The sequence below is a fragment of the Anomaloglossus baeobatrachus genome, unplaced genomic scaffold (assembly GCF_048569485.1).
Source record: "Anomaloglossus baeobatrachus isolate aAnoBae1 unplaced genomic scaffold, aAnoBae1.hap1 Scaffold_420, whole genome shotgun sequence".
NCBI classification, from domain to species: domain Eukaryota; kingdom Metazoa; phylum Chordata; class Amphibia; order Anura; family Aromobatidae; genus Anomaloglossus; species Anomaloglossus baeobatrachus.
Window position 1 is genome coordinate 238,989 of NW_027443535.1, and position 26,696 is coordinate 265,684.

General features: G+C 46.5%; 17 non-coding genes across 17 annotated transcripts; all 17 read left to right on the top strand.

Moving 5' to 3' along the window:
• The first annotated feature begins 879 nt into the window (after positions 1–879).
• On the top strand, positions 880–1,075 carry LOC142278876 (U2 spliceosomal RNA). The gene has a single exon (XR_012741657.1). It is a non-coding gene; the product is annotated as a U2 spliceosomal RNA (small nuclear RNA).
• A 1,387-nt stretch (positions 1,076–2,462) lies between these two features.
• On the top strand, positions 2,463–2,653 carry LOC142278825 (U2 spliceosomal RNA). The gene has a single exon (XR_012741612.1). It is a non-coding gene; the product is annotated as a U2 spliceosomal RNA (small nuclear RNA).
• A 1,387-nt stretch (positions 2,654–4,040) lies between these two features.
• Positions 4,041–4,231, top strand: LOC142278826 (U2 spliceosomal RNA). Its single transcript, XR_012741613.1, has one exon. It is a non-coding gene; the product is annotated as a U2 spliceosomal RNA (small nuclear RNA).
• A 1,387-nt stretch (positions 4,232–5,618) lies between these two features.
• On the top strand, positions 5,619–5,809 carry LOC142278827 (U2 spliceosomal RNA). Its single transcript, XR_012741614.1, has one exon. It is a non-coding gene; the product is annotated as a U2 spliceosomal RNA (small nuclear RNA).
• A 1,387-nt stretch (positions 5,810–7,196) lies between these two features.
• Positions 7,197–7,387, top strand: LOC142278829 (U2 spliceosomal RNA). The gene has a single exon (XR_012741616.1). It is a non-coding gene; the product is annotated as a U2 spliceosomal RNA (small nuclear RNA).
• Positions 7,388–8,774: 1,387 nt separating this feature from the next.
• Positions 8,775–8,965, top strand: LOC142278830 (U2 spliceosomal RNA). The gene has a single exon (XR_012741617.1). It is a non-coding gene; the product is annotated as a U2 spliceosomal RNA (small nuclear RNA).
• A 1,387-nt stretch (positions 8,966–10,352) lies between these two features.
• Positions 10,353–10,543, top strand: LOC142278831 (U2 spliceosomal RNA). The gene has a single exon (XR_012741618.1). It is a non-coding gene; the product is annotated as a U2 spliceosomal RNA (small nuclear RNA).
• Positions 10,544–11,930: 1,387 nt separating this feature from the next.
• On the top strand, positions 11,931–12,121 carry LOC142278832 (U2 spliceosomal RNA). Its single transcript, XR_012741619.1, has one exon. It is a non-coding gene; the product is annotated as a U2 spliceosomal RNA (small nuclear RNA).
• Positions 12,122–13,508: 1,387 nt separating this feature from the next.
• LOC142278833 (U2 spliceosomal RNA) lies at positions 13,509–13,699 on the top strand. Its single transcript, XR_012741620.1, has one exon. It is a non-coding gene; the product is annotated as a U2 spliceosomal RNA (small nuclear RNA).
• A 1,387-nt stretch (positions 13,700–15,086) lies between these two features.
• Positions 15,087–15,277, top strand: LOC142278834 (U2 spliceosomal RNA). The gene has a single exon (XR_012741621.1). It is a non-coding gene; the product is annotated as a U2 spliceosomal RNA (small nuclear RNA).
• A 1,401-nt stretch (positions 15,278–16,678) lies between these two features.
• Positions 16,679–16,869, top strand: LOC142278836 (U2 spliceosomal RNA). Its single transcript, XR_012741622.1, has one exon. It is a non-coding gene; the product is annotated as a U2 spliceosomal RNA (small nuclear RNA).
• Positions 16,870–18,257: 1,388 nt separating this feature from the next.
• LOC142278837 (U2 spliceosomal RNA) lies at positions 18,258–18,448 on the top strand. Its single transcript, XR_012741623.1, has one exon. It is a non-coding gene; the product is annotated as a U2 spliceosomal RNA (small nuclear RNA).
• A 1,387-nt stretch (positions 18,449–19,835) lies between these two features.
• On the top strand, positions 19,836–20,026 carry LOC142278838 (U2 spliceosomal RNA). The gene has a single exon (XR_012741624.1). It is a non-coding gene; the product is annotated as a U2 spliceosomal RNA (small nuclear RNA).
• A 1,387-nt stretch (positions 20,027–21,413) lies between these two features.
• LOC142278839 (U2 spliceosomal RNA) lies at positions 21,414–21,604 on the top strand. Its single transcript, XR_012741625.1, has one exon. It is a non-coding gene; the product is annotated as a U2 spliceosomal RNA (small nuclear RNA).
• Positions 21,605–22,979: 1,375 nt separating this feature from the next.
• LOC142278841 (U2 spliceosomal RNA) lies at positions 22,980–23,170 on the top strand. Its single transcript, XR_012741627.1, has one exon. It is a non-coding gene; the product is annotated as a U2 spliceosomal RNA (small nuclear RNA).
• Positions 23,171–24,557: 1,387 nt separating this feature from the next.
• Positions 24,558–24,748, top strand: LOC142278842 (U2 spliceosomal RNA). The gene has a single exon (XR_012741628.1). It is a non-coding gene; the product is annotated as a U2 spliceosomal RNA (small nuclear RNA).
• Positions 24,749–26,135: 1,387 nt separating this feature from the next.
• LOC142278843 (U2 spliceosomal RNA) lies at positions 26,136–26,326 on the top strand. The gene has a single exon (XR_012741629.1). It is a non-coding gene; the product is annotated as a U2 spliceosomal RNA (small nuclear RNA).
• Positions 26,327–26,696: the final 370 nt, after the last annotated feature.

Sequence of the window (26,696 nt, forward strand, 5' to 3'; positions counted from 1 at the left end):
AGGGTTGGCTTGGGTGACAAAATGTCTTGTGTAGGCGTGGGTTTGTCTCCCTCTCGCTCTCTCTCCCTAAGATGTGTCCGGCATAGGCCAGGGTGCCACTCGAGGCCCAAACCAATTCTGGTTATCGCTTCTCGGCCTTTTGGCTAAGATCAAGTGTAGTGTTGTTCGAAGAGGTGGTTTAAGCTCCAGGCCACCTTAGTACAATGATACAATGCACACTGGAAGGTTGCGCTTGCTAGTACTCTGGGTGGATAGTATATTCATCTAGAGGAAAACATGGCCCTACCAGGATCGAGGCTATTAGACTGAGTAAGGGTGGGGGGCTATGGTACAACGTGCCCCAGGACTGACGACCCTGGAGTGAGTCTGAGCTTGCTGGCTTGGGACCCCGGCAAGCCTTGGGCTCTGTAGCACACCGTACCTTGCCTTTTCATACTTTTTGAGCATATTACCCTATCCCGGCCTTCTGGCTAGGAAGGGAAATTTTTATAATCCCGGTCGGAGGTCTGGTCAGCTTTGGGCTGAGAAACTAACACCCGGTTGGAGGTCCGGGTCAGCTTCGGCTGAGAAACCAACACCCGGTTGGAGGTCCGGTTAGCCTTGGGCTGAGAAACCAACACCGGTTGACGGTCCGGGCAGTTTCGGCTGCGAAACCAACAACTAGTAGCTCTCTACTCCACTTGGGTAAGATGCCTGGGTGGACGCTGGGAGCAACGACAAGGCTCAACCAGGCTTCGGCTTGGGGGAGCACCGAAGATCCCTGACCCTTGCTGTGGCCTTCTGGCTCGGAGGGACGGGGTTGATTTTTGGGGACCCTCTCCTCACGGTGGGGTCCACACGAATCCTAGCCTTTGCACTGTTTTTGGTGTGACTTCGGTCATGCATTTTTTGTGGTGCTTTGGAAAGCTTCATTAAATCAAAATCTGTTCTTATCAGTTTAATATCTGATACGTCCCCTATCTGGGGACCATATATTAAATGGATTTTTAGAACAGGGAGATGGAAAAAGAGCTTGCTCTGTCCACTCCACGCATTGACCTGGTATTGCAGTACCTCCAGGAACGGTGCACCCCTTCTTAACCCAGTTTCCAAAAGCAGAACTCAATTCACCTGATTCATATTAGCCCGATTTAATGAATTGGAAGAAAGCATACGTCTTCATATGCACCTCAATTTGGCCCATTCACTTTTCACACTTCCTCCTTTTGTTTTTTATCTTTCACACTTTTGACTTTCTTTATTCATCCAAATAGCAAACTCATCACCACTCAACCTGACCAACTCGGCTATGTCCCCGTGCTGCAGTTCTCTGTCTTATCTAGATCATTTGCAATTGAATGGAATAGATCCCTTTTGGACAAAGTGGATTCACCTGCTGCTGCAGTGACCACAGGTGTGATAACATCTAGAATTGGCATCTGGTGCGATCTCTCCGCTTCCACTCCAAAGAAAGTTACCTGTTTATTCCTATCATGCATTGGTTTTTGGGGTTTTCTTTGAGTAATGATGATCTCTTTAGTAGTCTGTTGGCGCCCTCTCCTGGAGGAATAGTTTGCTTGCTCTTGGACATTCTAAAAGAGAGGTCATGATAGACATTGAGCTTCTGAGCTCAATTGGGGACAGTCATGGGTGATGAATGTTTGCAACCTACTGCGAAGCCTCATACCGCAATATAAGGAACGTCAAATACTAAGAAAGGGCGGCCTATGAAAGAATTACTACTTTCAATAAGTACACTTAAACGGCTAATTGGGAATAGAAAAACTGTAAAAAGCCCTCTGAGAAAGCCCCCCTCTAACCTTTGATAGTAAGCTTTTCTGTAGTCTGCCTGTTGATGTATTTTCCGTTTGAACTGTGCACAACATGAAGAGACGGAACACTGGCGGCTTGTCACAATGCCCCCCGATGACATCACAATAGCGCTGCTGCCTAGAAAACAAGCTGCGCAGAAGAAGTTGTTCTTTGGGTGGGAGGGTGGGCTAGTGGAAGGAGGGGGCAATCTCTTTTTTTCCCGGGTGGTAGGGGGATGACAGGAGAAGGGAAGCGGGTGGTGAGAAAGGTACAGAGGGCAGGGTTTGGGGGCTGGGAAGGAAAGGGAAAAGATTAGGGTTTGGGGATGATGAAAGGGCTTTCTACGGGTAAGGATGGCAAAGGGTGGCAGTGACGGAAAGTCAGGCAACCTGTCCTGTCCGTCTTTTTGTATCGTGAATTGGAAAGACTGCAAGGGGGAGGGGAGTTGCTTGCGCCCTAAAGGAGGAGTTATTCAGATTCATTGCAGTGGGCGGCGGCTGCAAAACGCACCATTCTTCTTGTTTTGGCTCTGCAAAGCAGCCTTTTCAAGGGTTGGCTTGGGTGACAAAATGTCTTGTGTAGGCGTGGGTTTGTCTCCCTCTCGCTCTCTCTCCCTAAGATGTGTCCGGCATAGGCCAGGGTGCCACTCGAGGCCCAAACCAATTCTGGTTATCGCTTCTCGGCCTTTTGGCTAAGATCAAGTGTAGTATCTGTTCTTATCAGTTTAATATCTGATACGTCCCCTATCTGGGGACCATATATTAAATGGATTTTTAGAACAGGGAGATGGAAAAAGAGCTTGCTCTGTCCACTCCACGCATTGACCTGGTATTGCAGTACCTCCAGGAACGGTGCACCCCTTCTTAACCCAGTTTCCAAAAGCAGAACTCAATTCACCTGATTCATATTAGCCCGATTTAATGAATTGGAAGAAAGCATACGTCTTCATATGCACCTCAATTTGGCCCATTCACTTTTCACACTTCCTCCTTTTGTTTTTTATCTTTCACACTTTTGACTTTCTTTATTCATCCAAATAGCAAACTCATCACCACTCAACCTGACCAACTCGGCTATGTCCCCGTGCTGCAGTTCTCTGTCTTATCTAGATCATTTGCAATTGAATGGAATAGATCCCTTTTGGACAAAGTGGATTCACCTGCTGCTGCAGTGACCACAGGTGTGATAACATCTAGAATTGGCATCTGGTGCGATCTCTCCGCTTCCACTCCAAAGAAAGTTACCTGTTTATTCCTATCATGCATTGGTTTTTGGGGTTTTCTTTGAGTAATGATGATCTCTTTAGTAGTCTGTTGGCGCCCTCTCCTGGAGGAATAGTTTGCTTGCTCTTGGACATTCTAAAAGAGAGGTCATGATAGACATTGAGCTTCTGAGCTCAATTGGGGACAGTCATGGGTGATGAATGTTTGCAACCTACTGCGAAGCCTCATACCGCAATATAAGGAACGTCAAATACTAAGAAAGGGCGGCCTATGAAAGAATTACTACTTTCAATAAGTACACTTAAACGGCTAATTGGGAATAGAAAAACTGTAAAAAGCCCTCTGAGAAAGCCCCCCTCTAACCTTTGATAGTAAGCTTTTCTGTAGTCTGCCTGTTGATGTATTTTCCGTTTGAACTGTGCACAACATGAAGAGACGGAACACTGGCGGCTTGTCACAATGCCCCCCGATGACATCACAATAGCGCTGCTGCCTAGAAAACAAGCTGCGCAGAAGAAGTTGTTCTTTGGGTGGGAGGGTGGGCTAGTGGAAGGAGGGGGCAATCTCTTTTTTTCCCGGGTGGTAGGGGGATGACAGGAGAAGGGAAGCGGGTGGTGAGAAAGGTACAGAGGGCAGGGTTTGGGGGCTGGGAAGGAAAGGGAAAAGATTAGGGTTTGGGGATGATGAAAGGGCTTTCTACGGGTAAGGATGGCAAAGGGTGGCAGTGACGGAAAGTCAGGCAACCTGTCCTGTCCGTCTTTTTGTATCGTGAATTGGAAAGACTGCAAGGGGGAGGGGAGTTGCTTGCGCCCTAAAGGAGGAGTTATTCAGATTCATTGCAGTGGGCGGCGGCTGCAAAACGCACCATTCTTCTTGTTTTGGCTCTGCAAAGCAGCCTTTTCAAGGGTTGGCTTGGGTGACAAAATGTCTTGTGTAGGCGTGGGTTTGTCTCCCTCTCGCTCTCTCTCCCTAAGATGTGTCCGGCATAGGCCAGGGTGCCACTCGAGGCCCAAACCAATTCTGGTTATCGCTTCTCGGCCTTTTGGCTAAGATCAAGTGTAGTATCTGTTCTTATCAGTTTAATATCTGATACGTCCCCTATCTGGGGACCATATATTAAATGGATTTTTAGAACAGGGAGATGGAAAAAGAGCTTGCTCTGTCCACTCCACGCATTGACCTGGTATTGCAGTACCTCCAGGAACGGTGCACCCCTTCTTAACCCAGTTTCCAAAAGCAGAACTCAATTCACCTGATTCATATTAGCCCGATTTAATGAATTGGAAGAAAGCATACGTCTTCATATGCACCTCAATTTGGCCCATTCACTTTTCACACTTCCTCCTTTTGTTTTTTATCTTTCACACTTTTGACTTTCTTTATTCATCCAAATAGCAAACTCATCACCACTCAACCTGACCAACTCGGCTATGTCCCCGTGCTGCAGTTCTCTGTCTTATCTAGATCATTTGCAATTGAATGGAATAGATCCCTTTTGGACAAAGTGGATTCACCTGCTGCTGCAGTGACCACAGGTGTGATAACATCTAGAATTGGCATCTGGTGCGATCTCTCCGCTTCCACTCCAAAGAAAGTTACCTGTTTATTCCTATCATGCATTGGTTTTTGGGGTTTTCTTTGAGTAATGATGATCTCTTTAGTAGTCTGTTGGCGCCCTCTCCTGGAGGAATAGTTTGCTTGCTCTTGGACATTCTAAAAGAGAGGTCATGATAGACATTGAGCTTCTGAGCTCAATTGGGGACAGTCATGGGTGATGAATGTTTGCAACCTACTGCGAAGCCTCATACCGCAATATAAGGAACGTCAAATACTAAGAAAGGGCGGCCTATGAAAGAATTACTACTTTCAATAAGTACACTTAAACGGCTAATTGGGAATAGAAAAACTGTAAAAAGCCCTCTGAGAAAGCCCCCCTCTAACCTTTGATAGTAAGCTTTTCTGTAGTCTGCCTGTTGATGTATTTTCCGTTTGAACTGTGCACAACATGAAGAGACGGAACACTGGCGGCTTGTCACAATGCCCCCCGATGACATCACAATAGCGCTGCTGCCTAGAAAACAAGCTGCGCAGAAGAAGTTGTTCTTTGGGTGGGAGGGTGGGCTAGTGGAAGGAGGGGGCAATCTCTTTTTTTCCCGGGTGGTAGGGGGATGACAGGAGAAGGGAAGCGGGTGGTGAGAAAGGTACAGAGGGCAGGGTTTGGGGGCTGGGAAGGAAAGGGAAAAGATTAGGGTTTGGGGATGATGAAAGGGCTTTCTACGGGTAAGGATGGCAAAGGGTGGCAGTGACGGAAAGTCAGGCAACCTGTCCTGTCCGTCTTTTTGTATCGTGAATTGGAAAGACTGCAAGGGGGAGGGGAGTTGCTTGCGCCCTAAAGGAGGAGTTATTCAGATTCATTGCAGTGGGCGGCGGCTGCAAAACGCACCATTCTTCTTGTTTTGGCTCTGCAAAGCAGCCTTTTCAAGGGTTGGCTTGGGTGACAAAATGTCTTGTGTAGGCGTGGGTTTGTCTCCCTCTCGCTCTCTCTCCCTAAGATGTGTCCGGCATAGGCCAGGGTGCCACTCGAGGCCCAAACCAATTCTGGTTATCGCTTCTCGGCCTTTTGGCTAAGATCAAGTGTAGTATCTGTTCTTATCAGTTTAATATCTGATACGTCCCCTATCTGGGGACCATATATTAAATGGATTTTTAGAACAGGGAGATGGAAAAAGAGCTTGCTCTGTCCACTCCACGCATTGACCTGGTATTGCAGTACCTCCAGGAACGGTGCACCCCTTCTTAACCCAGTTTCCAAAAGCAGAACTCAATTCACCTGATTCATATTAGCCCGATTTAATGAATTGGAAGAAAGCATACGTCTTCATATGCACCTCAATTTGGCCCATTCACTTTTCACACTTCCTCCTTTTGTTTTTTATCTTTCACACTTTTGACTTTCTTTATTCATCCAAATAGCAAACTCATCACCACTCAACCTGACCAACTCGGCTATGTCCCCGTGCTGCAGTTCTCTGTCTTATCTAGATCATTTGCAATTGAATGGAATAGATCCCTTTTGGACAAAGTGGATTCACCTGCTGCTGCAGTGACCACAGGTGTGATAACATCTAGAATTGGCATCTGGTGCGATCTCTCCGCTTCCACTCCAAAGAAAGTTACCTGTTTATTCCTATCATGCATTGGTTTTTGGGGTTTTCTTTGAGTAATGATGATCTCTTTAGTAGTCTGTTGGCGCCCTCTCCTGGAGGAATAGTTTGCTTGCTCTTGGACATTCTAAAAGAGAGGTCATGATAGACATTGAGCTTCTGAGCTCAATTGGGGACAGTCATGGGTGATGAATGTTTGCAACCTACTGCGAAGCCTCATACCGCAATATAAGGAACGTCAAATACTAAGAAAGGGCGGCCTATGAAAGAATTACTACTTTCAATAAGTACACTTAAACGGCTAATTGGGAATAGAAAAACTGTAAAAAGCCCTCTGAGAAAGCCCCCCTCTAACCTTTGATAGTAAGCTTTTCTGTAGTCTGCCTGTTGATGTATTTTCCGTTTGAACTGTGCACAACATGAAGAGACGGAACACTGGCGGCTTGTCACAATGCCCCCCGATGACATCACAATAGCGCTGCTGCCTAGAAAACAAGCTGCGCAGAAGAAGTTGTTCTTTGGGTGGGAGGGTGGGCTAGTGGAAGGAGGGGGCAATCTCTTTTTTTCCCGGGTGGTAGGGGGATGACAGGAGAAGGGAAGCGGGTGGTGAGAAAGGTACAGAGGGCAGGGTTTGGGGGCTGGGAAGGAAAGGGAAAAGATTAGGGTTTGGGGATGATGAAAGGGCTTTCTACGGGTAAGGATGGCAAAGGGTGGCAGTGACGGAAAGTCAGGCAACCTGTCCTGTCCGTCTTTTTGTATCGTGAATTGGAAAGACTGCAAGGGGGAGGGGAGTTGCTTGCGCCCTAAAGGAGGAGTTATTCAGATTCATTGCAGTGGGCGGCGGCTGCAAAACGCACCATTCTTCTTGTTTTGGCTCTGCAAAGCAGCCTTTTCAAGGGTTGGCTTGGGTGACAAAATGTCTTGTGTAGGCGTGGGTTTGTCTCCCTCTCGCTCTCTCTCCCTAAGATGTGTCCGGCATAGGCCAGGGTGCCACTCGAGGCCCAAACCAATTCTGGTTATCGCTTCTCGGCCTTTTGGCTAAGATCAAGTGTAGTATCTGTTCTTATCAGTTTAATATCTGATACGTCCCCTATCTGGGGACCATATATTAAATGGATTTTTAGAACAGGGAGATGGAAAAAGAGCTTGCTCTGTCCACTCCACGCATTGACCTGGTATTGCAGTACCTCCAGGAACGGTGCACCCCTTCTTAACCCAGTTTCCAAAAGCAGAACTCAATTCACCTGATTCATATTAGCCCGATTTAATGAATTGGAAGAAAGCATACGTCTTCATATGCACCTCAATTTGGCCCATTCACTTTTCACACTTCCTCCTTTTGTTTTTTATCTTTCACACTTTTGACTTTCTTTATTCATCCAAATAGCAAACTCATCACCACTCAACCTGACCAACTCGGCTATGTCCCCGTGCTGCAGTTCTCTGTCTTATCTAGATCATTTGCAATTGAATGGAATAGATCCCTTTTGGACAAAGTGGATTCACCTGCTGCTGCAGTGACCACAGGTGTGATAACATCTAGAATTGGCATCTGGTGCGATCTCTCCGCTTCCACTCCAAAGAAAGTTACCTGTTTATTCCTATCATGCATTGGTTTTTGGGGTTTTCTTTGAGTAATGATGATCTCTTTAGTAGTCTGTTGGCGCCCTCTCCTGGAGGAATAGTTTGCTTGCTCTTGGACATTCTAAAAGAGAGGTCATGATAGACATTGAGCTTCTGAGCTCAATTGGGGACAGTCATGGGTGATGAATGTTTGCAACCTACTGCGAAGCCTCATACCGCAATATAAGGAACGTCAAATACTAAGAAAGGGCGGCCTATGAAAGAATTACTACTTTCAATAAGTACACTTAAACGGCTAATTGGGAATAGAAAAACTGTAAAAAGCCCTCTGAGAAAGCCCCCCTCTAACCTTTGATAGTAAGCTTTTCTGTAGTCTGCCTGTTGATGTATTTTCCGTTTGAACTGTGCACAACATGAAGAGACGGAACACTGGCGGCTTGTCACAATGCCCCCCGATGACATCACAATAGCGCTGCTGCCTAGAAAACAAGCTGCGCAGAAGAAGTTGTTCTTTGGGTGGGAGGGTGGGCTAGTGGAAGGAGGGGGCAATCTCTTTTTTTCCCGGGTGGTAGGGGGATGACAGGAGAAGGGAAGCGGGTGGTGAGAAAGGTACAGAGGGCAGGGTTTGGGGGCTGGGAAGGAAAGGGAAAAGATTAGGGTTTGGGGATGATGAAAGGGCTTTCTACGGGTAAGGATGGCAAAGGGTGGCAGTGACGGAAAGTCAGGCAACCTGTCCTGTCCGTCTTTTTGTATCGTGAATTGGAAAGACTGCAAGGGGGAGGGGAGTTGCTTGCGCCCTAAAGGAGGAGTTATTCAGATTCATTGCAGTGGGCGGCGGCTGCAAAACGCACCATTCTTCTTGTTTTGGCTCTGCAAAGCAGCCTTTTCAAGGGTTGGCTTGGGTGACAAAATGTCTTGTGTAGGCGTGGGTTTGTCTCCCTCTCGCTCTCTCTCCCTAAGATGTGTCCGGCATAGGCCAGGGTGCCACTCGAGGCCCAAACCAATTCTGGTTATCGCTTCTCGGCCTTTTGGCTAAGATCAAGTGTAGTATCTGTTCTTATCAGTTTAATATCTGATACGTCCCCTATCTGGGGACCATATATTAAATGGATTTTTAGAACAGGGAGATGGAAAAAGAGCTTGCTCTGTCCACTCCACGCATTGACCTGGTATTGCAGTACCTCCAGGAACGGTGCACCCCTTCTTAACCCAGTTTCCAAAAGCAGAACTCAATTCACCTGATTCATATTAGCCCGATTTAATGAATTGGAAGAAAGCATACGTCTTCATATGCACCTCAATTTGGCCCATTCACTTTTCACACTTCCTCCTTTTGTTTTTTATCTTTCACACTTTTGACTTTCTTTATTCATCCAAATAGCAAACTCATCACCACTCAACCTGACCAACTCGGCTATGTCCCCGTGCTGCAGTTCTCTGTCTTATCTAGATCATTTGCAATTGAATGGAATAGATCCCTTTTGGACAAAGTGGATTCACCTGCTGCTGCAGTGACCACAGGTGTGATAACATCTAGAATTGGCATCTGGTGCGATCTCTCCGCTTCCACTCCAAAGAAAGTTACCTGTTTATTCCTATCATGCATTGGTTTTTGGGGTTTTCTTTGAGTAATGATGATCTCTTTAGTAGTCTGTTGGCGCCCTCTCCTGGAGGAATAGTTTGCTTGCTCTTGGACATTCTAAAAGAGAGGTCATGATAGACATTGAGCTTCTGAGCTCAATTGGGGACAGTCATGGGTGATGAATGTTTGCAACCTACTGCGAAGCCTCATACCGCAATATAAGGAACGTCAAATACTAAGAAAGGGCGGCCTATGAAAGAATTACTACTTTCAATAAGTACACTTAAACGGCTAATTGGGAATAGAAAAACTGTAAAAAGCCCTCTGAGAAAGCCCCCCTCTAACCTTTGATAGTAAGCTTTTCTGTAGTCTGCCTGTTGATGTATTTTCCGTTTGAACTGTGCACAACATGAAGAGACGGAACACTGGCGGCTTGTCACAATGCCCCCCGATGACATCACAATAGCGCTGCTGCCTAGAAAACAAGCTGCGCAGAAGAAGTTGTTCTTTGGGTGGGAGGGTGGGCTAGTGGAAGGAGGGGGCAATCTCTTTTTTTCCCGGGTGGTAGGGGGATGACAGGAGAAGGGAAGCGGGTGGTGAGAAAGGTACAGAGGGCAGGGTTTGGGGGCTGGGAAGGAAAGGGAAAAGATTAGGGTTTGGGGATGATGAAAGGGCTTTCTACGGGTAAGGATGGCAAAGGGTGGCAGTGACGGAAAGTCAGGCAACCTGTCCTGTCCGTCTTTTTGTATCGTGAATTGGAAAGACTGCAAGGGGGAGGGGAGTTGCTTGCGCCCTAAAGGAGGAGTTATTCAGATTCATTGCAGTGGGCGGCGGCTGCAAAACGCACCATTCTTCTTGTTTTGGCTCTGCAAAGCAGCCTTTTCAAGGGTTGGCTTGGGTGACAAAATGTCTTGTGTAGGCGTGGGTTTGTCTCCCTCTCGCTCTCTCTCCCTAAGATGTGTCCGGCATAGGCCAGGGTGCCACTCGAGGCCCAAACCAATTCTGGTTATCGCTTCTCGGCCTTTTGGCTAAGATCAAGTGTAGTATCTGTTCTTATCAGTTTAATATCTGATACGTCCCCTATCTGGGGACCATATATTAAATGGATTTTTAGAACAGGGAGATGGAAAAAGAGCTTGCTCTGTCCACTCCACGCATTGACCTGGTATTGCAGTACCTCCAGGAACGGTGCACCCCTTCTTAACCCAGTTTCCAAAAGCAGAACTCAATTCACCTGATTCATATTAGCCCGATTTAATGAATTGGAAGAAAGCATACGTCTTCATATGCACCTCAATTTGGCCCATTCACTTTTCACACTTCCTCCTTTTGTTTTTTATCTTTCACACTTTTGACTTTCTTTATTCATCCAAATAGCAAACTCATCACCACTCAACCTGACCAACTCGGCTATGTCCCCGTGCTGCAGTTCTCTGTCTTATCTAGATCATTTGCAATTGAATGGAATAGATCCCTTTTGGACAAAGTGGATTCACCTGCTGCTGCAGTGACCACAGGTGTGATAACATCTAGAATTGGCATCTGGTGCGATCTCTCCGCTTCCACTCCAAAGAAAGTTACCTGTTTATTCCTATCATGCATTGGTTTTTGGGGTTTTCTTTGAGTAATGATGATCTCTTTAGTAGTCTGTTGGCGCCCTCTCCTGGAGGAATAGTTTGCTTGCTCTTGGACATTCTAAAAGAGAGGTCATGATAGACATTGAGCTTCTGAGCTCAATTGGGGACAGTCATGGGTGATGAATGTTTGCAACCTACTGCGAAGCCTCATACCGCAATATAAGGAACGTCAAATACTAAGAAAGGGCGGCCTATGAAAGAATTACTACTTTCAATAAGTACACTTAAACGGCTAATTGGGAATAGAAAAACTGTAAAAAGCCCTCTGAGAAAGCCCCCCTCTAACCTTTGATAGTAAGCTTTTCTGTAGTCTGCCTGTTGATGTATTTTCCGTTTGAACTGTGCACAACATGAAGAGACGGAACACTGGCGGCTTGTCACAATGCCCCCCGATGACATCACAATAGCGCTGCTGCCTAGAAAACAAGCTGCGCAGAAGAAGTTGTTCTTTGGGTGGGAGGGTGGGCTAGTGGAAGGAGGGGGCAATCTCTTTTTTTCCCGGGTGGTAGGGGGATGACAGGAGAAGGGAAGCGGGTGGTGAGAAAGGTACAGAGGGCAGGGTTTGGGGGCTGGGAAGGAAAGGGAAAAGATTAGGGTTTGGGGATGATGAAAGGGCTTTCTACGGGTAAGGATGGCAAAGGGTGGCAGTGACGGAAAGTCAGGCAACCTGTCCTGTCCGTCTTTTTGTATCGTGAATTGGAAAGACTGCAAGGGGGAGGGGAGTTGCTTGCGCCCTAAAGGAGGAGTTATTCAGATTCATTGCAGTGGGCGGCGGCTGCAAAACGCACCATTCTTCTTGTTTTGGCTCTGCAAAGCAGCCTTTTCAAGGGTTGGCTTGGGTGACAAAATGTCTTGTGTAGGCGTGGGTTTGTCTCCCTCTCGCTCTCTCTCCCTAAGATGTGTCCGGCATAGGCCAGGGTGCCACTCGAGGCCCAAACCAATTCTGGTTATCGCTTCTCGGCCTTTTGGCTAAGATCAAGTGTAGTATCTGTTCTTATCAGTTTAATATCTGATACGTCCCCTATCTGGGGACCATATATTAAATGGATTTTTAGAACAGGGAGATGGAAAAAGAGCTTGCTCTGTCCACTCCACGCATTGACCTGGTATTGCAGTACCTCCAGGAACGGTGCACCCCTTCTTAACCCAGTTTCCAAAAGCAGAACTCAATTCACCTGATTCATATTAGCCCGATTTAATGAATTGGAAGAAAGCATACGTCTTCATATGCACCTCAATTTGGCCCATTCACTTTTCACACTTCCTCCTTTTGTTTTTTATCTTTCACACTTTTGACTTTCTTTATTCATCCAAATAGCAAACTCATCACCACTCAACCTGACCAACTCGGCTATGTCCCCGTGCTGCAGTTCTCTGTCTTATCTAGATCATTTGCAATTGAATGGAATAGATCCCTTTTGGACAAAGTGGATTCACCTGCTGCTGCAGTGACCACAGGTGTGATAACATCTAGAATTGGCATCTGGTGCGATCTCTCCGCTTCCACTCCAAAGAAAGTTACCTGTTTATTCCTATCATGCATTGGTTTTTGGGGTTTTCTTTGAGTAATGATGATCTCTTTAGTAGTCTGTTGGCGCCCTCTCCTGGAGGAATAGTTTGCTTGCTCTTGGACATTCTAAAAGAGAGGTCATGATAGACATTGAGCTTCTGAGCTCAATTGGGGACAGTCATGGGTGATGAATGTTTGCAACCTACTGCGAAGCCTCATACCGCAATATAAGGAACGTCAAATACTAAGAAAGGGCGGCCTATGAAAGAATTACTACTTTCAATAAGTACACTTAAACGGCTAATTGGGAATAGAAAAACTGTAAAAAGCCCTCTGAGAAAGCCCCCCTCTAACCTTTGATAGTAAGCTTTTCTGTAGTCTGCCTGTTGATGTATTTTCCGTTTGAACTGTGCACAACATGAAGAGACGGAACACTGGCGGCTTGTCACAATGCCCCCCGATGACATCACAATAGCGCTGCTGCCTAGAAAACAAGCTGCGCAGAAGAAGTTGTTCTTTGGGTGGGAGGGTGGGCTAGTGGAAGGAGGGGGCAATCTCTTTTTTTCCCGGGTGGTAGGGGGATGACAGGAGAAGGGAAGCGGGTGGTGAGAAAGGTACAGAGGGCAGGGTTTGGGGGCTGGGAAGGAAAGGGAAAAGATTAGGGTTTGGGGATGATGAAAGGGCTTTCTACGGGTAAGGATGGCAAAGGGTGGCAGTGACGGAAAGTCAGGCAACCTGTCCTGTCCGTCTTTTTGTATCGTGAATTGGAAAGACTGCAAGGGGGAGGGGAGTTGCTTGCGCCCTAAAGGAGGAGTTATTCAGATTCATTGCAGTGGGCGGCGGCTGCAAAACGCACCATTCTTCTTGTTTTGGCTCTGCAAAGCAGCCTTTTCAAGGGTTGGCTTGGGTGACAAAATGTCTTGTGTAGGCGTGGGTTTGTCTCCCTCTCGCTCTCTCTCCCTAAGATGTGTCCGGCATAGGCCAGGGTGCCACTCGAGGCCCAAACCAATTCTGGTTATCGCTTCTCGGCCTTTTGGCTAAGATCAAGTGTAGTATCTGTTCTTATCAGTTTAATATCTGATACGTCCCCTATCTGGGGACCATATATTAAATGGATTTTTAGAACAGGGAGATGGAAAAAGAGCTTGCTCTGTCCACTCCACGCATTGACCTGGTATTGCAGTACCTCCAGGAACGGTGCACCCCTTCTTAACCCAGTTTCCAAAAGCAGAACTCAATTCACCTGATTCATATTAGCCCGATTTAATGAATTGGAAGAAAGCATACGTCTTCATATGCACCTCAATTTGGCCCATTCACTTTTCACACTTCCTCCTTTTGTTTTTTATCTTTCACACTTTTGACTTTCTTTATTCATCCAAATAGCAAACTCATCACCACTCAACCTGACCAACTCGGCTATGTCCCCGTGCTGCAGTTCTCTGTCTTATCTAGATCATTTGCAATTGAATGGAATAGATCCCTTTTGGACAAAGTGGATTCACCTGCTGCTGCAGTGACCACAGGTGTGATAACATCTAGAATTGGCATCTGGTGCGATCTCTCCGCTTCCACTCCAAAGAAAGTTACCTGTTTATTCCTATCATGCATTGGTTTTTGGGGTTTTCTTTGAGTAATGATGATCTCTTTAGTAGTCTGTTGGCGCCCTCTCCTGGAGGAATAGTTTGCTTGCTCTTGGACATTCTAAAAGAGAGGTCATGATAGACATTGAGCTTCTGAGCTCAATTGGGGACAGTCATGGGTGATGAATGTTTGCAACCTACTGCGAAGCCTCATACCGCAATATAAGGAACGTCAAATACTAAGAAAGGGCGGCCTATGAAAGAATTACTACTTTCAATAAGTACACTTAAACGGCTAATTGGGAATAGAAAAACTGTAAAAAGCCCTCTGAGAAAGCCCCCCTCTAACCTTTGATAGTAAGCTTTTCTGTAGTCTGCCTGTTGATGTATTTTCCGTTTGAACTGTGCACAACATGAAGAGACGGAACACTGGCGGCTTGTCACAATGCCCCCCGATGACATCACAATAGCGCTGCTGCCTAGAAAACAAGCTGCGCAGAAGAAGTTGTTCTTTGGGTGGGAGGGTGGGCTAGTGGAAGGAGGGGGCAATCTCTTTTTTTCCCGGGTGGTAGGGGGATGACAGGAGAAGGGAAGCGGGTGGTGAGAAAGGTACAGAGGGCAGGGTTTGGGGGCTGGGAAGGAAAGGGAAAAGATTAGGGTTTGGGGATGATGAAAGGGCTTTCTACGGGTAAGGATGGCAAAGGGTGGCAGTGACGGAAAGTCAGGCAACCTGTCCTGTCCGTCTTTTTGTATCGTGAATTGGAAAGACTGCAAGGGGGAGGGGAGTTGCTTGCGCCCTAAAGGAGGAGTTATTCAGATTCATTGCAGTGGGCGGCGGCTGCAAAACGCACCATTCTTCTTGTTTTGGCTCTGCAAAGCAGCCTTTTCAAGGGTTGGCTTGGGTGACAAAATGTCTTGTGTAGGCGTGGGTTTGTCTCCCTCTCGCTCTCTCTCCCTAAGATGTGTCCGGCATAGGCCAGGGTGCCACTCGAGGCCCAAACCAATTCTGGTTATCGCTTCTCGGCCTTTTGGCTAAGATCAAGTGTAGTATCTGTTCTTATCAGTTTAATATCTGATACGTCCCCTATCTGGGGACCATATATTAAATGGATTTTTAGAACAGGGAGATGGAAAAAGAGCTTGCTCTGTCCACTCCACGCATTGACCTGGTATTGCAGTACCTCCAGGAACGGTGCACCCCTTCTTAACCCAGTTTCCAAAAGCAGAACTCAATTCACCTGATTCATATTAGCCCGATTTAATGAATTGGAAGAAAGCATACGTCTTCATATGCACCTCAATTTGGCCCATTCACTTTTCACACTTCCTCCTTTTGTTTTTTATCTTTCACACTTTTGACTTTCTTTATTCATCCAAATAGCAAACTCATCACCACTCAACCTGACCAACTCGGCTATGTCCCCGTGCTGCAGTTCTCTGTCTTATCTAGATCATTTGCAATTGAATGGAATAGATCCCTTTTGGACAAAGTGGATTCACCTGCTGCTGCAGTGACCACAGGTGTGATAACATCTAGAATTGGCATCTGGTGCGATCTCTCCGCTTCCACTCCAAAGAAAGTTACCTGTTTATTCCTATCATGCATTGGTTTTTGGGGTTTTCTTTGAGTAATGATGATCTCTTTAGTAGTCTGTTGGCGCCCTCTCCTGGAGGAATAGTTTGCTTGCTCTTGGACATTCTAAAAGAGAGGTCATGATAGACATTGAGCTTCTGAGCTCAATTGGGGACAGTCATGGGTGATGAATGTTTGCAACCTACTGCGAAGCCTCATACCGCAATATAAGGAACGTCAAATACTAAGAAAGGGCGGCCTATGAAAGAATTACTACTTTCAATAAGTACACTTAAACGGCTAATTGGGAATAGAAAAACTGTAAAAAGCCCTCTGAGAAAGCCCCCCTCTAACCTTTGATAGTAAGCTTTTCTGTAGTCTGCCTGTTGATGTATTTTCCGTTTGAACTGTGCACAACATGAAGAGACGGAACACTGGCGGCTTGTCACAATGCCCCCCGATGACATCACAATAGCGCTGCTGCCTAGAAAACAAGCTGCGCAGAAGAAGTTGTTCTTTGGGTGGGAGGGTGGGCTAGTGGAAGGAGGGGGCAATCTCTTTTTTTCCCGGGTGGTAGGGGGATGACAGGAGAAGGGAAGCGGGTGGTGAGAAAGGTACAGAGGGCAGGGTTTGGGGGCTGGGAAGGAAAGGGAAAAGATTAGGGTTTGGGGATGATGAAAGGGCTTTCTACGGGTAAGGATGGCAAAGGGTGGCAGTGACGGAAAGTCAGGCAACCTGTCCTGTCCGTCTTTTTGTATCGTGAATTGGAAAGACTGCAAGGGGGAGGGGAGTTGCTTGCGCCCTAAAGGAGGAGTTATTCAGATTCATTGCAGTGGGCGGCGGCTGCAAAACGCACCATTCTTCTTGTTTTGGCTCTGCAAAGCAGCCTTTTCAAGGGTTGGCTTTCAAGGGTTGGCTTGGGTGACAAAATGTCTTGTGTAGGCGTGGGTTTGTCTCCCTCTCGCTCTCTCTCCCTAAGATGTGTCCGGCATAGGCCAGGGTGCCACTCGAGGCCCAAACCAATTCTGGTTATCGCTTCTCGGCCTTTTGGCTAAGATCAAGTGTAGTATCTGTTCTTATCAGTTTAATATCTGATACGTCCCCTATCTGGGGACCATATATTAAATGGATTTTTAGAACAGGGAGATGGAAAAAGAGCTTGCTCTGTCCACTCCACGCATTGACCTGGTATTGCAGTACCTCCAGGAACGGTGCACCCCTTCTTAACCCAGTTTCCAAAAGCAGAACTCAATTCACCTGATTCATATTAGCCCGATTTAATGAATTGGAAGAAAGCATACGTCTTCATATGCACCTCAATTTGGCCCATTCACTTTTCACACTTCCTCCTTTTGTTTTTTATCTTTCACACTTTTGACTTTCTTTATTCATCCAAATAGCAAACTCATCACCACTCAACCTGACCAACTCGGCTATGTCCCCGTGCTGCAGTTCTCTGTCTTATCTAGATCATTTGCAATTGAATGGAATAGATCCCTTTTGGACAAAGTGGATTCACCTGCTGCTGCAGTGACCACAGGTGTGATAACATCTAGAATTGGCATCTGGTGCGATCTCTCCGCTTCCACTCCAAAGAAAGTTACCTGTTTATTCCTATCATGCATTGGTTTTTGGGGTTTTCTTTGAGTAATGATGATCTCTTTAGTAGTCTGTTGGCGCCCTCTCCTGGAGGAATAGTTTGCTTGCTCTTGGACATTCTAAAAGAGAGGTCATGATAGACATTGAGCTTCTGAGCTCAATTGGGGACAGTCATGGGTGATGAATGTTTGCAACCTACTGCGAAGCCTCATACCGCAATATAAGGAACGTCAAATACTAAGAAAGGGCGGCCTATGAAAGAATTACTACTTTCAATAAGTACACTTAAACGGCTAATTGGGAATAGAAAAACTGTAAAAAGCCCTCTGAGAAAGCCCCCCTCTAACCTTTGATAGTAAGCTTTTCTGTAGTCTGCCTGTTGATGTATTTTCCGTTTGAACTGTGCACAACATGAGAGAGACGGAACACTGGCGGCTTGTCACAATGCCCCCCGATGACATCACAATAGCGCTGCTGCCTAGAAAACAAGCTGCGCAGAAGAAGTTGTTCTTTGGGTGGGAGGGTGGGCTAGTGGAAGGAGGGGGCAATCTCTTTTTTTCCCGGGTGGTAGGGGGATGACAGGAGAAGGGAAGCGGGTGGTGAGAAAGGTACAGAGGGCAGGGTTTGGGGGCTGGGAAGGAAAGGGAAAAGATTAGGGTTTGGGGATGATGAAAGGGCTTTCTACGGGTAAGGATGGCAAAGGGTGGCAGTGACGGAAAGTCAGGCAACCTGTCCTGTCCGTCTTTTTGTATCGTGAATTGGAAAGACTGCAAGGGGGAGGGGAGTTGCTTGCGCCCTAAAGGAGGAGTTATTCAGATTCATTGCAGTGGGCGGCGGCTGCAAAACGCACCATTCTTCTTGTTTTGGCTCTGCAAAGCAGCCTTTTCAAGGGTTGGCTTGGGTGACAAAATGTCTTGTGTAGGCGTGGGTTTGTCTCCCTCTCGCTCTCTCTCCCTAAGATGTGTCCGGCATAGGCCAGGGTGCCACTCGAGGCCCAAACCAATTCTGGTTATCGCTTCTCGGCCTTTTGGCTAAGATCAAGTGTAGTATCTGTTCTTATCAGTTTAATATCTGATACGTCCCCTATCTGGGGACCATATATTAAATGGATTTTTAGAACAGGGAGATGGAAAAAGAGCTTGCTCTGTCCACTCCACGCATTGACCTGGTATTGCAGTACCTCCAGGAACGGTGCACCCCTTCTTAACCCAGTTTCCAAAAGCAGAACTCAATTCACCTGATTCATATTAGCCCGATTTAATGAATTGGAAGAAAGCATACGTCTTCATATGCACCTCAATTTGGCCCATTCACTTTTCACACTTCCTCCTTTTGTTTTTTATCTTTCACACTTTTGACTTTCTTTATTCATCCAAATAGCAAACTCATCACCACTCAACCTGACCAACTCGGCTATGTCCCCGTGCTGCAGTTCTCTGTCTTATCTAGATCATTTGCAATTGAATGGAATAGATCCCTTTTGGACAAAGTGGATTCACCTGCTGCTGCAGTGACCACAGGTGTGATAACATCTAGAATTGGCATCTGGTGCGATCTCTCCGCTTCCACTCCAAAGAAAGTTACCTGTTTATTCCTATCATGCATTGGTTTTTGGGGTTTTCTTTGAGTAATGATGATCTCTTTAGTAGTCTGTTGGCGCCCTCTCCTGGAGGAATAGTTTGCTTGCTCTTGGACATTCTAAAAGAGAGGTCATGATAGACATTGAGCTTCTGAGCTCAATTGGGGACAGTCATGGGTGATGAATGTTTGCAACCTACTGCGAAGCCTCATACCGCAATATAAGGAACGTCAAATACTAAGAAAGGGCGGCCTATGAAAGAATTACTACTTTCAATAAGTACACTTAAACGGCTAATTGGGAATAGAAAAACTGTAAAAAGCCCTCTGAGAAAGCCCCCCTCTAACCTTTGATAGTAAGCTTTTCTGTAGTCTGCCTGTTGATGTATTTTCCGTTTGAACTGTGCACAACATGAAGAGACGGAACACTGGCGGCTTGTCACAATGCCCCCCGATGACATCACAATAGCGCTGCTGCCTAGAAAACAAGCTGCGCAGAAGAAGTTGTTCTTTGGGTGGGAGGGTGGGCTAGTGGAAGGAGGGGGCAATCTCTTTTTTTCCCGGGTGGTAGGGGGATGACAGGAGAAGGGAAGCGGGTGGTGAGAAAGGTACAGAGGGCAGGGTTTGGGGGCTGGGAAGGAAAGGGAAAAGATTAGGGTTTGGGGATGATGAAAGGGCTTTCTACGGGTAAGGATGGCAAAGGGTGGCAGTGACGGAAAGTCAGGCAACCTGTCCTGTCCGTCTTTTTGTATCGTGAATTGGAAAGACTGCAAGGGGGAGGGGAGTTGCTTGCGCCCTAAAGGAGGAGTTATTCAGATTCATTGCAGTGGGCGGCGGCTGCAAAACGCACCATTCTTCTTGTTTTGGCTCTGCAAAGCAGCCTTTTCAAGGGTTGGCTTGGGTGACAAAATGTCTTGTGTAGGCGTGGGTTTGTCTCCCTCTCGCTCTCTCTCCCTAAGATGTGTCCGGCATAGGCCAGGGTGCCACTCGAGGCCCAAACCAATTCTGGTTATCGCTTCTCGGCCTTTTGGCTAAGATCAAGTGTAGTATCTGTTCTTATCAGTTTAATATCTGATACGTCCCCTATCTGGGGACCATATATTAAATGGATTTTTAGAACAGGGAGATGGAAAAAGAGCTTGCTCTGTCCACTCCACGCATTGACCTGGTATTGCAGTACCTCCAGGAACGGTGCACCCCTTCTTAACCCAGTTTCCAAAAGCAGAACTCAATTCACCTGATTCATATTAGCCCGATTTAATGAATTGGAAGAAAGCATACGTCTTCATATGCACCTCAATTTGGCCCATTCACTTTTCACACTTCCTCCTTTTGTTTTTTATCTTTCACACTTTTGACTTTCTTTATTCATCCAAATAGCAAACTCATCACCACTCAACCTGACCAACTCGGCTATGTCCCCGTGCTGCAGTTCTCTGTCTTATCTAGATCATTTGCAATTGAATGGAATAGATCCCTTTTGGACAAAGTGGATTCACCTGCTGCTGCAGTGACCACAGGTGTGATAACATCTAGAATTGGCATCTGGTGCGATCTCTCCGCTTCCACTCCAAAGAAAGTTACCTGTTTATTCCTATCATGCATTGGTTTTTGGGGTTTTCTTTGAGTAATGATGATCTCTTTAGTAGTCTGTTGGCGCCCTCTCCTGGAGGAATAGTTTGCTTGCTCTTGGACATTCTAAAAGAGAGGTCATGATAGACATTGAGCTTCTGAGCTCAATTGGGGACAGTCATGGGTGATGAATGTTTGCAACCTACTGCGAAGCCTCATACCGCAATATAAGGAACGTCAAATACTAAGAAAGGGCGGCCTATGAAAGAATTACTACTTTCAATAAGTACACTTAAACGGCTAATTGGGAATAGAAAAACTGTAAAAAGCCCTCTGAGAAAGCCCCCCTCTAACCTTTGATAGTAAGCTTTTCTGTAGTCTGCCTGTTGATGTATTTTCCGTTTGAACTGTGCACAACATGAAGAGACGGAACACTGGCGGCTTGTCACAATGCCCCCCGATGACATCACAATAGCGCTGCTGCCTAGAAAACAAGCTGCGCAGAAGAAGTTGTTCTTTGGGTGGGAGGGTGGGCTAGTGGAAGGAGGGGGCAATCTCTTTTTTTCCCGGGTGGTAGGGGGATGACAGGAGAAGGGAAGCGGGTGGTGAGAAAGGTACAGAGGGCAGGGTTTGGGGGCTGGGAAGGAAAGGGAAAAGATTAGGGTTTGGGGATGATGAAAGGGCTTTCTACGGGTAAGGATGGCAAAGGGTGGCAGTGACGGAAAGTCAGGCAACCTGTCCTGTCCGTCTTTTTGTATCGTGAATTGGAAAGACTGCAAGGGGGAGGGGAGTTGCTTGCGCCCTAAAGGAGGAGTTATTCAGATTCATTGCAGTGGGCGGCGGCTGCAAAACGCACCATTCTTCTTGTTTTGGCTCTGCAAAGCAGCCTTTTCAAGGGTTGGCTTGGGTGACAAAATGTCTTGTGTAGGCGTGGGTTTGTCTCCCTCTCGCTCTCTCTCCCTAAGATGTGTCCGGCATAGGCCAGGGTGCCACTCGAGGCCCAAACCAATTCTGGTTATCGCTTCTCGGCCTTTTGGCTAAGATCAAGTGTAGTATCTGTTCTTATCAGTTTAATATCTGATACGTCCCCTATCTGGGGACCATATATTAAATGGATTTTTAGAACAGGGAGATGGAAAAAGAGCTTGCTCTGTCCACTCCACGCATTGACCTGGTATTGCAGTACCTCCAGGAACGGTGCACCCCTTCTTAACCCAGTTTCCAAAAGCAGAACTCAATTCACCTGATTCATATTAGCCCGATTTAATGAATTGGAAGAAAGCATACGTCTTCATATGCACCTCAATTTGGCCCATTCACTTTTCACACTTCCTCCTTTTGTTTTTTATCTTTCACACTTTTGACTTTCTTTATTCATCCAAATAGCAAACTCATCACCACTCAACCTGACCAACTCGGCTATGTCCCCGTGCTGCAGTTCTCTGTCTTATCTAGATCATTTGCAATTGAATGGAATAGATCCCTTTTGGACAAAGTGGATTCACCTGCTGCTGCAGTGACCACAGGTGTGATAACATCTAGAATTGGCATCTGGTGCGATCTCTCCGCTAAAGTTACCTGTTTATTCCTATCATGCATTGGTTTTTGGGGTTTTCTTTGAGTAATGATGATCTCTTTAGTAGTCTGTTGGCGCCCTCTCCTGGAGGAATAGTTTGCTTGCTCTTGGACATTCTAAAAGAGAGGTCATGATAGACATTGAGCTTCTGAGCTCAATTGGGGACAGTCATGGGTGATGAATGTTTGCAACCTACTGCGAAGCCTCATACCGCAATATAAGGAACGTCAAATACTAAGAAAGGGCGGCCTATGAAAGAATTACTACTTTCAATAAGTACACTTAAACGGCTAATTGGGAATAGAAAAACTGTAAAAAGCCCTCTGAGAAAGCCCCCCTCTAACCTTTGATAGTAAGCTTTTCTGTAGTCTGCCTGTTGATGTATTTTCCGTTTGAACTGTGCACAACATGAAGAGACGGAACACTGGCGGCTTGTCACAATGCCCCCCGATGACATCACAATAGCGCTGCTGCCTAGAAAACAAGCTGCGCAGAAGAAGTTGTTCTTTGGGTGGGAGGGTGGGCTAGTGGAAGGAGGGGGCAATCTCTTTTTTTCCCGGGTGGTAGGGGGATGACAGGAGAAGGGAAGCGGGTGGTGAGAAAGGTACAGAGGGCAGGGTTTGGGGGCTGGGAAGGAAAGGGAAAAGATTAGGGTTTGGGGATGATGAAAGGGCTTTCTACGGGTAAGGATGGCAAAGGGTGGCAGTGACGGAAAGTCAGGCAACCTGTCCTGTCCGTCTTTTTGTATCGTGAATTGGAAAGACTGCAAGGGGGAGGGGAGTTGCTTGCGCCCTAAAGGAGGAGTTATTCAGATTCATTGCAGTGGGCGGCGGCTGCAAAACGCACCATTCTTCTTGTTTTGGCTCTGCAAAGCAGCCTTTTCAAGGGTTGGCTTGGGTGACAAAATGTCTTGTGTAGGCGTGGGTTTGTCTCCCTCTCGCTCTCTCTCCCTAAGATGTGTCCGGCATAGGCCAGGGTGCCACTCGAGGCCCAAACCAATTCTGGTTATCGCTTCTCGGCCTTTTGGCTAAGATCAAGTGTAGTATCTGTTCTTATCAGTTTAATATCTGATACGTCCCCTATCTGGGGACCATATATTAAATGGATTTTTAGAACAGGGAGATGGAAAAAGAGCTTGCTCTGTCCACTCCACGCATTGACCTGGTATTGCAGTACCTCCAGGAACGGTGCACCCCTTCTTAACCCAGTTTCCAAAAGCAGAACTCAATTCACCTGATTCATATTAGCCCGATTTAATGAATTGGAAGAAAGCATACGTCTTCATATGCACCTCAATTTGGCCCATTCACTTTTCACACTTCCTCCTTTTGTTTTTTATCTTTCACACTTTTGACTTTCTTTATTCATCCAAATAGCAAACTCATCACCACTCAACCTGACCAACTCGGCTATGTCCCCGTGCTGCAGTTCTCTGTCTTATCTAGATCATTTGCAATTGAATGGAATAGATCCCTTTTGGACAAAGTGGATTCACCTGCTGCTGCAGTGACCACAGGTGTGATAACATCTAGAATTGGCATCTGGTGCGATCTCTCCGCTTCCACTCCAAAGAAAGTTACCTGTTTATTCCTATCATGCATTGGTTTTTGGGGTTTTCTTTGAGTAATGATGATCTCTTTAGTAGTCTGTTGGCGCCCTCTCCTGGAGGAATAGTTTGCTTGCTCTTGGACATTCTAAAAGAGAGGTCATGATAGACATTGAGCTTCTGAGCTCAATTGGGGACAGTCATGGGTGATGAATGTTTGCAACCTACTGCGAAGCCTCATACCGCAATATAAGGAACGTCAAATACTAAGAAAGGGCGGCCTATGAAAGAATTACTACTTTCAATAAGTACACTTAAACGGCTAATTGGGAATAGAAAAACTGTAAAAAGCCCTCTGAGAAAGCCCCCCTCTAACCTTTGATAGTAAGCTTTTCTGTAGTCTGCCTGTTGATGTATTTTCCGTTTGAACTGTGCACAACATGAAGAGACGGAACACTGGCGGCTTGTCACAATGCCCCCCGATGACATCACAATAGCGCTGCTGCCTAGAAAACAAGCTGCGCAGAAGAAGTTGTTCTTTGGGTGGGAGGGTGGGCTAGTGGAAGGAGGGGGCAATCTCTTTTTTTCCCGGGTGGTAGGGGGATGACAGGAGAAGGGAAGCGGGTGGTGAGAAAGGTACAGAGGGCAGGGTTTGGGGGCTGGGAAGGAAAGGGAAAAGATTAGGGTTTGGGGATGATGAAAGGGCTTTCTACGGGTAAGGATGGCAAAGGGTGGCAGTGACGGAAAGTCAGGCAACCTGTCCTGTCCGTCTTTTTGTATCGTGAATTGGAAAGACTGCAAGGGGGAGGGGAGTTGCTTGCGCCCTAAAGGAGGAGTTATTCAGATTCATTGCAGTGGGCGGCGGCTGCAAAACGCACCATTCTTCTTGTTTTGGCTCTGCAAAGCAGCCTTTTCAAGGGTTGGCTTGGGTGACAAAATGTCTTGTGTAGGCGTGGGTTTGTCTCCCTCTCGCTCTCTCTCCCTAAGATGTGTCCGGCATAGGCCAGGGTGCCACTCGAGGCCCAAACCAATTCTGGTTATCGCTTCTCGGCCTTTTGGCTAAGATCAAGTGTAGTATCTGTTCTTATCAGTTTAATATCTGATACGTCCCCTATCTGGGGACCATATATTAAATGGATTTTTAGAACAGGGAGATGGAAAAAGAGCTTGCTCTGTCCACTCCACGCATTGACCTGGTATTGCAGTACCTCCAGGAACGGTGCACCCCTTCTTAACCCAGTTTCCAAAAGCAGAACTCAATTCACCTGATTCATATTAGCCCGATTTAATGAATTGGAAGAAAGCATACGTCTTCATATGCACCTCAATTTGGCCCATTCACTTTTCACACTTCCTCCTTTTGTTTTTTATCTTTCACACTTTTGACTTTCTTTATTCATCCAAATAGCAAACTCATCACCACTCAACCTGACCAACTCGGCTATGTCCCCGTGCTGCAGTTCTGTGTCTTATCTAGATCATTTGCAATTGAATGGAATAGATCCCTTTTGGACAAAGTGGATTCACCTGCTGCTGCAGTGACCACAGGTGTGATAACATCTAGAATTGGCATCTGGTGCGATCTCTCCGCTTCCACTCCAAAGAAAGTTACCTGTTTATTCCTATCATGCATTGGTTTTTGGGGTTTTCTTTGAGTAATGATGATCTCTTTAGTAGTCTGTTGGCGCCCTCTCCTGGAGGAATAGTTTGCTTGCTCTTGGACATTCTAAAAGAGAGGTCATGATAGACATTGAGCTTCTGAGCTCAATTGGGGACAGTCATGGGTGATGAATGTTTGCAACCTACTGCGAAGCCTCATACCGCAATATAAGGAACGTCAAATACTAAGAAAGGGCGGCCTATGAAAGAATTACTACTTTCAATAAGTACACTTAAACGGCTAATTGGGAATAGAAAAACTGTAAAAAGCCCTCTGAGAAAGCCCCCCTCTAACCTTTGATAGTAAGCTTTTCTGTAGTCTGCCTGTTGATGTATTTTCCGTTTGAACTGTGCACAACATGAAGAGACGGAACACTGGCGGCTTGTCACAATGCCCCCCGATGACATCACAATAGCGCTGCTGCCTAGAAAACAAGCTGCGCAGAAGAAGTTGTTCTTTGGGTGGGAGGGTGGGCTAGTGGAAGGAGGGGGCAATCTCTTTTTTTCCCGGGTGGTAGGGGGATGACAGGAGAAGGGAAGCGGGTGGTGAGAAAGGTACAGAGGGCAGGGTTTGGGGGCTGGGAAGGAAAGGGAAAAGATTAGGGTTTGGGGATGATGAAAGGGCTTTCTACGGGTAAGGATGGCAAAGGGTGGCAGTGACGGAAAGTCAGGCAACCTGTCCTGTCCGTCTTTTTGTATCGTGAATTGGAAAGACTGCAAGGGGGAGGGGAGTTGCTTGCGCCCTAAAGGAGGAGTTATTCAGATTCATTGCAGTGGGCGGCGGCTGCAAAACGCACCATTCTTCTTGTTTTGGCTCTGCAAAGCAGCCTTTTCAAGGGTTGGCTTGGGTGACAAAATGTCTTGTGTAGGCGTGGGTTTGTCTCCCTCTCGCTCTCTCTCCCTAAGATGTGTCCGGCATAGGCCAGGGTGCCACTCGAGGCCCAAACCAATTCTGGTTATCGCTTCTCGGCCTTTTGGCTAAGATCAAGTGTAGTATCTGTTCTTATCAGTTTAATATCTGATACGTCCCCTATCTGGGGACCATATATTAAATGGATTTTTAGAACAGGGAGATGGAAAAAGAGCTTGCTCTGTCCACTCCACGCATTGACCTGGTATTGCAGTACCTCCAGGAACGGTGCACCCCTTCTTAACCCAGTTTCCAAAAGCAGAACTCAATTCACCTGATTCATATTAGCCCGATTTAATGAATTGGAAGAAAGCATACGTCTTCATATGCACCTCAATTTGGCCCATTCACTTTTCACACTTCCTCCTTTTGTTTTTTATCTTTCACACTTTTGACTTTCTTTATTCATCCAAATAGCAAACTCATCACCACTCAACCTGACCAACTCGGCTATGTCCCCGTGCTGCAGTTCTCTGTCTTATCTAGATCATTTGCAATTGAATGGAATAGATCCCTTTTGGACAAAGTGGATTCACCTGCTGCTGCAGTGACCACAGGTGTGATAACATCTAGAATTGGCATCTGGTGCGATCTCTCCGCTTCCACTCC